General features: G+C 48.6%; 1 protein-coding gene across 1 annotated transcript in view; it reads right to left on the reverse strand.

The window, feature by feature from the left end:
- The window catches only part of ACO1 (aconitase 1), a 65,277-nt gene extending 54,851 nt beyond the window's left edge, over positions 1-10,426 (reverse strand). Inside the window, exon 1 of the mRNA XM_065908433.1 lies at positions 10,324-10,426. The gene's annotated coding sequence lies outside the window, so the exon portion shown is untranslated. The remainder of the gene's footprint in view (positions 1-10,323) is intronic.
- Positions 10,427-11,247: the final 821 nt, after the last annotated feature.

Below are 11,247 nucleotides of genomic sequence, written 5' to 3' on the forward strand. Positions count from 1 at the left end.
ATCTTGGTGAGGGGGTGGGGATTTCCAAGAATTGGGGCAACTCCTGCATTCTTCCTTTTTATGGTTGGCCCTATAACTTCATGGCACCTGTGAGACATTTAGCATATGCTAATGTATTACAGGGCTTCCCTGGTGGCTCAGATGTTAAAGAATCTGCCTGCAATGCAGGAGACCCGTATTCATTTCCTGGGTCAGGAAGACTCCTGGCGAAGGGAATTGCAACCCACTCCAGTATTATTACCTGGAGAATTCCAAGGACAGAGGAGCCTGGTGGGCTACAGTCCATGCGATCCCAAACAGTCAGACACGACTGAGCATTAATGTGTTACAGTGAGTGTATAATGAGGCTCAAGGTCTATGGGAAATTGAATCTTCTGCCATCTTGGACCTAGTGATTTCTAACCAGTTTCTGTCACATCCTTAGGGTATGTTATTCTTTCGAAGGTTGCACCCTGTCCTCTTCCCTCCTGTCTCAGTGCAGAACGAGGGTCTTGGAGAAAGAATGGCTTTATAACAATATTAGCAAATCCATCAGCACATTTTTCTTGGGCACTAATTAATGCAAGGTGCCCGTTACATCACAAAAATTAATGAGACTCTGCCTTCAGAAAGCTTTGCAGTCACACAATAACTTGTCACTCTGGTTTATAATTTTAACTTATCACAACTTAACTTATTACAATTTTAACTAACTCTTTTGTCTCATCCTGGACCACTGGCCAGAGTGCTCCACATATATTCCCAGAGTTTTTAAAAGAGCTGTAACAGTTTTTGAATGATTTAGTTTCATTTGAAATAAGCCACAGAACCTTTCTGGGCCTCAGTTTCCCAGTCTGTAACATAGGGTTATTTGATGATCTAAAAAGTCCCTTCTGGGTGAAAAAATTCTGTAATTCATTCATTCATTTGTTCAATGTATCTTTACATTAACTGTAATATGTTTTAGGCACTCAGGAACAAAATTGACAAAGCTCCGTCATGGTGCTTCCATTTCAGTAGAGGGAGACTAAACAAATAAACACAGAAACAGAATGTCAGACTGTGACCAGTTCCGTGGATAAAGCAAGACAAGGCAGCAGGGCATGTTCTGTGAAGCGTTATTAGGAGACCAAAGAGGACCTCACTGACATGGAGCCACTTGGGAAACACTGAGACGGAAGTGAGGGGAATCTGGAGGAGGGGTCAGGTCACGTGCAAAGGCCCTGAGGTGGGTCTGAGGGAAGGCAGAACCGGGTGAGCAAGGGCAGAAAAGGAAAAGACTGAGGTGGGCTGCAGCAGAGTCAGTCACTGTAGGAACTCGGACTAAGGACCAACCACAAAGTGCTCTCCTAACTTCACACATGGTTTAAACTGTACATTTCCAACCCCTGAATTTAGGTTTGGTGGATAGCAACTCATAATATGAAAACATTTGATTGTCATTTAAGAAGTAGCTACTTCCTGAAATCTAAACTTTCTGTTCCTCCAAACTTCATTAAGTAACATTGGAAATTTTCAGGATGTATCATAGAAGTGATCATGACTCACTCATCAGATGGGAATAGCCACAGCCAAAGACAGTGGTCAGAATTTGGGTGGACCAGAGCCCTGTGACCACGGCACTGTCTGATCAAGCATCCCTCACCTCTTTGAGGCTCAGTGCCCAAGATGGCACAACATCACATGCAATTCCCAAGACAGAAAGCTTGCCTGACACATCTTTTAAGTTCATTTTAAATTAACTATAGTAGCACAAACCCCAAAGAACAGAAATAATTATTTTTCTTTTCTGGTATCACTACGAGCTAATATAGATAGTTTCACAAGAAAGTCTTGGTGAACTTCCCATTTATCATTCTGGAGATGCAATGAGAAAGGCAAGTCACTGTGTGGTCATGAAACATTTGTCCAGAGAACAAAGGAAGAAGCAGAGCAGAGAGGGTCTTCCTTGGTGGGCCAATGGCTGACTCAGTGCTCCCAATGCCGGGGGCTCCAGTTTGATCCCTAGTCAGACCAAAGGCTGCGACTAAGACCTGGTTCAGCCAAATAAATAAATAAATAACTTTTAAAAAAGGAAGCAGCAGCAGCAGCAAGGGCAGGACCCATCAGAACTAGGCATCCTAACTAGCTCACTGCTCTGGACCTCATCCTCTTCTCCTTGAGGCCAATACTCCTTAAGGCTGCCCTTCTTAAACTGTGGTTTCCTGCCCTGCAGCAACCCACCATCACCAGTAGGGTTTCCAAAACGACACCTGCAGAGACCCCAGCCAGGCCCTGATGTATCTGAGTCCCAAGGGCAAGGGATGCGACGTGAGTCCCTCGAGCTCCTACCTCATTTAGTAGTTCCTTGGTAATGAACTTCTCTAACTCGAATTCTAGAAATTAGAAAGAGAGTCACCACAAAAGGCCTGGGCGTCAGGCTGCTAGAGGTCACTCCGGGCAGCATTTCCCTCCATGAATTCACCAAGGTTCTGAGGTGATCTGCCCCCACCCACTTCAGCACTGCTGGGATCCAACAGTGATGACTCACGCTGGTTAAGGTCTCAGAAGTTCGAGCTATAAACCCACGTTTCTTGGTTTTCCAGAAGAAAGGCAGCTGCAGGGAGGACCTGATGGTACTGTTTTCTTTCCCCACAGTCAGGTGGTTAGGAGCGGGAGGCAGCTGCCAGATCGCAGGCGTGCTGAAAGGGAACTCAAAGTCAAGTGCATCCACCCTTAAGCCCAGCTCTTGAGCAATAATGCTCTAATCCCATCTCAGTGGCCCACAGGGCCACGAAGCATCCACATGCAGTGGCCACTTCACTGGATCAAAGATGGGACAAGTATTAGAGCAGCATTTGATGACAATGCATCTGGTTTCTGGGCCGCTGGTTTGTCCAAGAAAAGGGACTATTGCAGACTCAGTTTTACATTTGACCCTGAGAGACACTGATTTGACATCGGTGGGATAAAGACATAAGAGCTCTCCCCACCTCCCTGCCATCTTCAGTTACACACAGACTGGTCGAGAGGTTATGACACTATCAAGCAGTCCATCCTGCAGCAGTGGTGGATGCAGGCCGATAAAGGGAATTCTACGGGGGATTCCCTGGCGGTCCAGTGGTTAGGGCTCCACACTTCCACTAGAGCGGGCACGGGTTCAATCCCTGGTCAGGGAACTAAGACCCCATATGTCTCACAATGCTGCCAAAAACAAACGGACAGAAGAAGCATCTAAGGAGAGCACCTGATCCAGTATGGGAAGTGGTCAGGAAGGCCTCTGGGGACAGGTGACACCATGCATGAGCCTTTGAGAACTGCACTGAGGGAGGGAGTCAAAAACAAAAATATTCTGGGCAGAGAAGACAGCACATGTGAAGGTATGGAAGTGAGACCCTGTGGATGTCACAGAGCATTTCACGTGTCTGAAGGAAAGGTTCGTGATGGTGGGGCTCAGAGGAGAGGGGAGGGCTGGGGCCCCTATCATGAGGGACCTTGAAGAAGGGCACAGAAAGACTTGAAGGGAGGGAAGTTAAAAGGTTCTTAGCTGCAGTCTTCAAGACCTGAATGAATATTATACATCACTCTGGTAGAGGTGGCTTCCCAGGTGGCGCTCATGATAAAGAACACACCTCCCAATGCAGGAGACATAAAGAGATGTGGGTTGGATCCCTGGGTAAGGAAGATCCCCTGGAGGAGGGTATGGCAACCCACTCCAGTATTCTCGCCTGGAAAATCCCATGGACAGAGGAGCCCGGTGGTCTATAGTCCATAGGTTGCACAGAGTAGGACATGACTGAAGCGACTTAGCATGCATGTTGGTTAAGGCAGGAGCTGACTCGGGGGAAGGATGCTAGATTGGCATCAGGGAGGCAGGGTATGGTGCTGTTGCAGTCATCAAGTCAGAAGTGGGGGGCAGGGCAACAGATCCCGGGGACAGCTAAGAAAGGAGAACGGGCTGAGGGTCGGGGGGGAAGAGAGAGAGAGATCTAGGATGGCTCTGTGCGAACTGGCAGAGCCAATGACCATGATAAACACCTGGGTGCTGGTTTCAGATGGTGAATTCGCTTGGAAGAGGAACAGCAGGCAGCAGCATATGTGGGCCTGGAGCCCAGGAGGTCTGGGCTAAGAGAAGTGCGGACAGGCGCTCTGCTGTGGGTGCGACAGCGCTGCAGCGTTGCAGCCAGCTGACATGAGCCGAGCCCTGTGGAGTGCCCGACACTTTATCCACAGAGTCTAACATGGTCCCTCAACAACTGTGACATAGGGACCATCACCCAACTGTACAGATGAGAAGACTGAGGATCACAGACAATAAGTATTGATAACTTGTCAACACTCCATGGCCGGGAAGTGGCCAGTTTGTGTTTTGTTTTCAGTTGCTCAGCTGTGTCTGACTCTTTGCAACCCCATAGTCTATAGCCCGTCAGGTGCCTCTGTCCATGGGATTTTCCAGGCAAGAATACTGGAGTGGGTTGCCCTTCCCTTCTCTAGAGGATCTTCCCAACCCAGGGATTGAACTTGTGTCTCCTGCATTGGCAGGTAGGCTCTTAACACTGAGCCACCAGTGGCCAACTCCCTTGCCCTACACATTTCCAAATAAGCAGAGAATCTTATAGTTACTCCTCATCCAAAAACCTACATAAACCAAATAGATTTAAAAAGTTAAATCTCACTTTAAAACAATCTTCTAACTCTAAAGTACATATGTGCGGACTAGATAAGTCAGATAATTTGAGGTAGTCGTGTCTGAATCTTTGTGACCCCATGGATTGTAGCCCACCAGGCTCCTCTGTCCATGGATTTCCTAGGCAAGAATACTGGAGTGGGTTGCCATTTCCCTCTCCAGGGTATCTTCCTGACTCAGGTATCAAACCATGGTCTCTTGCATTGCAGGCAGATTCCTTACCATCTGAGCTACAAGGGAAGCCAATAGTGTAGTGAGGACTAGATAGTTGACCTCTAATTGCCCCTAAAATACCCTTGATTTCAGTATGCTGCTGCTGCTGCTAAGTCGCTTTAGTCATGTCCAACTCTGTGCGACCCCATAGACGGCAGCCCACCAGGCTCCGCTGTCCCTGGGATTCTCCAGGCAAGAACACTGGAGTGGGTTGCCATTGCCTTCTCCATGATTTCAGTATAAATTTGTATAATAGGTGACTCTGAACTATGGGTTGATGTCACAAATCCATTATTAGGCATCACCAGCCTTAAAATGTAACTGATTCCTTATCTGAGCAGATAAGGTTTTATGAAACATAACAGTTCTTATTGTTTTGGCTGTGCCACAAGGCTTGTGAGATCTTAATTCCCTGACCAGGGATGGGATCTGTGCTCCTTGCAGTGGAAGCTCAGAGTCCTAACCACTGGACTGCTGGGGAAGTCCCACCATAACTTAGCAAGTGCTGGTCTTGACCCCACCACTATTACAGAACTGTCCTGAGTATGTCTGTGTAGCTCTCGCATGTAACCAACTGTTCACAATGATTTGTTCACTTCTCTTCACAACCAAAAGTTCAAACCTGGTAAGTCTGTAGACTTTCTTAGACCGACAAGCCTTCTTCATGAGCTAAGCCACACTGTGCACTTTGCTTTGTAAGTTTACAGTCATGATCATGAAAGGATGATGAGGTTGAAGAATAATGAAATGCTCCATCCGTGTCAGTTTGAGCAAGAGCCTAGGCAATTCGCAAAGTTCAAAGATGGATTTCCCCAAAGTTCTGAAGTCACAAAAACAGAATGAGAGAGAACCCCACTAGCACTCATACAGTGCTGCCTTGCCAATTCATCAGAGAGTGGATCAACTTCTACAACAAAGACTAAAGCCGAGCCTGAGGAACTTGGGAAGTGCTTGGTTCAGAGAGTGCGCTATCACTTTGGTAGTTTTATGCATCAGGATATATATACACACTGACTTCGAGAATCTGGTCTGGCTCCCAAATCCATGTCATGTTTAGAGAGTTTCCTGGCTTTGCATGTTCCCCATAGCCAATCCCAGAGAAGGGGGTGACAGAGGATGAGATGGTTGGATGGTATCACTGACTCAATGGGCATGAGTTTGAGCAAGCTCTAGAAGGACAGGGAAGCCAGGCATGCCTTGTAGTCAGATATGTTCTTCAGTGAAGCTGAGTTAAATTAATTTAGCATCTATTTCCTGAGCATCTTCTTTGAACAAAGTATTGCTTCCCTGGTAGCTCAGTTGGTAAAGAATCTGCCTGCAATGCAGGAGACCCTGGTTCGATTTCTGGGTTGGGAAGATCCCCTGGAGAAGGGATAGGCTACCCACTCCAGTATTCTTGCCTGGAGAATTCCCATGGACAAAGGAGCCTGGCGGGCTATAGACCATGGGGTCACAAACAGTCACACACGACCAAGCAACTAAGTCAAGGAGCACAGGAGAAAGGGAGATAAGGAAAACCTTGCTTTACTTGAAAATTACAAAGATTATGATCTGACTAAGGACACTGAAATCAGCTTGCAGACTTCAAAGGGTCATAAGAGAGGCCAGAGGAAAGAGACAGCTATGAGTAGGGGAGTTGAGAAAACCTTAACGGAGCAGAACTGGGAGATAGGAAGAAGAAAGGCCAAGAGGAAAGCAAATGCAGAGGCAGAGAAGTGTGACCACATAGCAAGTGTGTGAAGTCCACTCCAGGGGTTCAGTCATGCTGACATCAGGGCACAAGACTTTAAGTAATTTTGCTACAGTAGTCAGTACATGCTTGATACTGAAAAGACACAACAAAGAATACTTTTTTCCTTAGTTTATACAGTTGAACATAAAGATGCCAACTCTTAGAAGAGGGGAAAAAAGAAGTAAGTTCGAGGAAAGGTCTAGGTGAAGTAAGATTGGTCAAGTGCTAATGTTCATAACTGTTGAAGCTGGGGATTTATATTCTCCATTTCCTTGTACGTCTGAGGTTTTCCATTAAAAATGGCTAAAAAAAATAAATGAAGGGCAGTGAGTCTGGGGAGATGGTCAGCTGATGGCGTCTCGGGTGATGGTGCAAACCCAATAAGAACCATCTAACCTCTGGGTCATTTGGAAGGAGCGGGCAGATGGGAGCTGGCCTCACAGGGTGAAGTAGACACCGCACAGTGTGACTGAGGGCTGTTTTGTTTCCCCCGAGTCGCTTTCCACATACTTCTTTCTCCACTTCCCACTGGGAGGAAGGGAGTAGCAAGGGTCTGCTACTGGCCAGGTTGCATGGTTGGTCTAAGAAAAACAAAGGTATGTTGTCCTCCACATACAAGTAACTGTAGGGGTTATTTCTGGTTATATCAAGTTTAATACTTGTTTAGGGGTTGCTAGCAACTATTAATAAGCAAAGTGAACATAAATAAAAAACTACCCCACCACCAAAAGAAAGCCGCTCGGCACGTGGGCATATATCCTTTGCCCCGGTTGGTGCAGGGACACATCGGAACACCCATGACCATGCTTTCTCTTCTCATAACTGTAGGATCACAGAGAAACAGTCTTGGATATCACACTTTTCAATTTTAAAACTGTACTTTAGGACATTTCATGAAATGGCATTTTACAACAGCAGTTTAAGGGGGGGCATGATGATCCATTGAAGAACAATCTGATCTGGTGGCGTCTAACCTTACATCAAACGATACTGTTCAAGCATGTTTTAAGCTCTTTTAGTATCATTTTGACTTAATATATATACTAGCATCACAAATACTAGTTTAGAAATGTGATGTAACAAAGTAATTTGTTTTCTTGGGAGAGAGGGAGTAGTGGTAACGTTCTTATCAGAGACATAATCCTATCTTCCTTGAAAAAGTGTATGTTGTTGGGATTTCAGTTTTTGTTTTCAGGTTGTAAAAGCAATACATGAATGTTGCTAAACAGGCAGTCATATGGTATCACAAAGAGTAATAAGGAAGAGTTTCCTGCCTTTTTTTCTGACTCCATTGCCCAGAACTGACTGTTGATAGTTTGGGATGTCTGTCTTTCAAACATTTATAAGGCCACGGTGTGTGTATGTGTATCCAGTTGCTAAGTCGCGTCCGATTCTTTGCAACCCCATGGACTGTACCCTGCCAGGCTCCTCTGTCCCTGGGATTTTCCAAGCAAGAATACTGGTGTGGGTTGCCATTTCCTTCTTCAGGGGATCTTCCTGACCCAAGGATCGAACCCCCATCTCCTATATTGGCAGGCAGATTCTTTACCGCTGAGCCACAAGGGTGCTCTTATAAGGCTATATATGTACCTAATTTCTATCTGGAACTTGCGCTGACAGAGCAAGAAGCCGAGGAAGAAATCCAATGAGGGGTCCCCACCTATGACACAGCAGCCTGCAGGACACTGGGCTCTGGCAGAGGCTGAGGGAGGGCCACCCACAGGGACAAACACCCCCCACCCCCGAAAGTGGAAAGGGAAAGAGCACCAAGACTGGGAAACCATATTCCAATAAATGCGAGGTTGCACAAGCACACACAGAAGTGACCATGGAGGAAAGGGAGGCAACAACATGCCTCTCTATTCTCTTCAAAATCACTTCCGACCCACTTGGAAGCTCTTGAACCAACTCCTCCACACTTGGCACTGGCTCTCCCGGGCATGTCTCTGAATGCATGGGTCCTGTGTGCCACATCCCCGCTACAATCTGAAGGCATACACAGGCCACCTCTGCAGGCACAGAGATAACCCAAGGCATCTGAGGGCCTTGCCAGTTTTCAGGAGGCGTGCAGGGCTCATTATCTCCTACATGGGGACACAGTACTTGGGTCTCCAGAGTGAGGTCAGCTTGGCTGCAGCTACCAGAGGTTAACCATCCTTCCTTGGGGTGATGCGTGTTCCCATTCAGAGGAAGGATCACAAACAAGAAGCAGGATCAATGACTTAAACCCTTGAAGTATTTCCTACTCCAGTGGTTCTCAAAGCGTGCAGGGGACTCTAGGGATTCAGAAAGTCAAAACCACTTTCATAATAATACCAAGCTGCTCTTTGCTGCTTTTACTCACACACTTTCAGGAGTACACAGCGGAGTTTTCCAGAAGCGATATGACATGTAATACCTCAACAGACAATGCAGAAGCAAGACATAAGAACCCTAGCTGCTACTTATTAAAACTGATATGAAAGAGATTTGCAAAAATATAGTACAATGACACTCTTCTCAGTAACATTCTATTTTGAAAGGTATGGTTATTTTCATAAACACATATCAACATATAATGCATGCTTGTGTGCTCAGTCATACCAGACTTTTTGCTGCCCCCACGGACTGCAGCCCATCAGGCTCCTAAGTTCATGGGATTCTCCAGGCAGGAATACTGGAGTGGGTTGCCATTTTCATATCCAGGGGATATTCCCACCCCAGGGATCAAACCCACATCTCTTATGTCTCCTGCACTGGTGGGTGGATTCTTTACCACTATTTTCAAATGAGATACTAAATATATTGAAAAATTCTGTTTTAGTTATATATGATAAATATTGAGACACATAACCCACATAAAAGCTCCTTAATATACTAATTTTTAGAGTGTATAGGGGAGTTTGAGAACTACTGAGAGGCTGTTTCTGACTCTCTGCCCCCATCCCCGCAACACACACACACACACACACACACACAGACACACTCACTCACTCACTCCTCCCTGGGTCTGTGAATCTTTGGGATGGACTCTGTCCCCACTGCTGAGACGCTGTTTCCGACTCTCTGCCCCCGTCCCCGCAACACACACACACACACACACACACACACTCACTCACTCACTCACTCACTCACTCACTCACTCACTCACTCCTCCCTGGGTGTGTGAATCTTTGGGATGGGCTGTGTCCCCACCCCTCCCACCGAGGGTCCCTTCCCCCTCACTCCATCTCCCCCTTACCCCTGGTGTGGACTCCCTGATCTGTCGGAACCCCAGGGGGAAATGTCCCTGCCTCGCCACCCCCAGCTGGACGAGGACTCCCCGGCGAGGCCCGCACACCCTCCTTGGGGTAGGACTCCCCGGTTCAGTGTGTCGGGACAAGTCGCAACGTGGATTCTCCCGGCGGCCCCCAGAGCCTCGCCGACTCCCGGGTGAGGCCCTCACAAGCTCGGCGCGGACTGTCCCGGCGGCCGGCACAGCCCGGGCGAAGGAGGCCGAGGAGAGCCATTTCCAGTCCCGCCCCCGTGCTCGGCGCGGCACAGGCTGGGAACAGGGCGGAGGGTCAGTCCCCAGGAACTAGTCCCGATTCTCCCGGCTGCCTTCCCGCTCCCCCAGGTCTCCCTTGGGCGGCCCGGCGCGCTGCAGCCCGGCTCGGGGAGGCGGATCGGGGTTCCGCTGACCCGCATTCCCCCGCGGGGTCAGGGCGGCCGGTGCTTGGGCCCGGGGACTCGCGTTGGGCCGCGTCGTACTCACCGCAGAGTGCGAGGCGGACTCCGACTGGCGCGGGGCACTAGGCTGGGGGCGCTCTCCGGAGCGACTCGAGTCCAGAGGCCCGCGCCGCTCCGCCCCCTGTCGCCGCGGGGCCGCCTGCCGAGGGGCGTGGCCTGCGCGCGGGGCGGGGCCTGCGGGCGGGGAGACTTCGCCCCGGAGGGAGCGGGGTAGCTGGGGGTCAGCGGCAGGAAGCCGCCTCAGGACGGGATCCTCCCATGTGGCCCCAGGCCGGGGACAGCTCACTCTTGGGCGTGGAGTGTGACTGCCCAGCTCGCTGGGAGGGAGCTGAAGGGGCAGGTTAGAAATGCAGCTTTTAAAAATGGTTTAACCATCACTGTGGAGGCTTCCTTGTCCGACACCCCGGTACGCGGTCACCTCCCCTCTCTCCCTTTTGCCCCCACCCCGCCCCCACCTTAGCGCCTGGCAAAGCGAGCCGAGTGGCTGCCGGGACTTCAAAGTTTCCATGGTTATGGAGTGCAGTTTCCGTGTTTAATTTTTTCCTTTTTTTAATGTCTAACACTTCCTAATGCAGGCTGTTCACCTGTCAGAAGTCAGAGAAATGACTGAGTTGACTCAGAAGGCCTTGGTCACTGCACCTACTTTCTATAGGTTGGTTGAAGTTGCGCCTGCTCAGGCAAATTTGACTGATTAGATCTTTAGTTTTCTATCTTGAGTATATGGATATACGGCTTATAGAATGAATAAGTAGTGACTATCCCCATAGGGGCCAACTTGTGTAACATAGCATTTTCAGCTTCCCAGGTGAGGCTAGTGGTAAAGAACCCGCCTGCCAATGCAGGAGACATGAGAAAAATGGGTTCATGACCCTGGGTCGGGAAGATCCCCTGGAGAAGGAGGAAATGACAACCCACTCCAGTATTATTGCCTGGAAAATCCCATGGACGG

The sequence above is a fragment of the Muntiacus reevesi genome, chromosome 17 (assembly GCF_963930625.1).
Source record: "Muntiacus reevesi chromosome 17, mMunRee1.1, whole genome shotgun sequence".
Classification (NCBI taxonomy): Eukaryota; Metazoa; Chordata; class Mammalia; order Artiodactyla; family Cervidae; genus Muntiacus; species Muntiacus reevesi.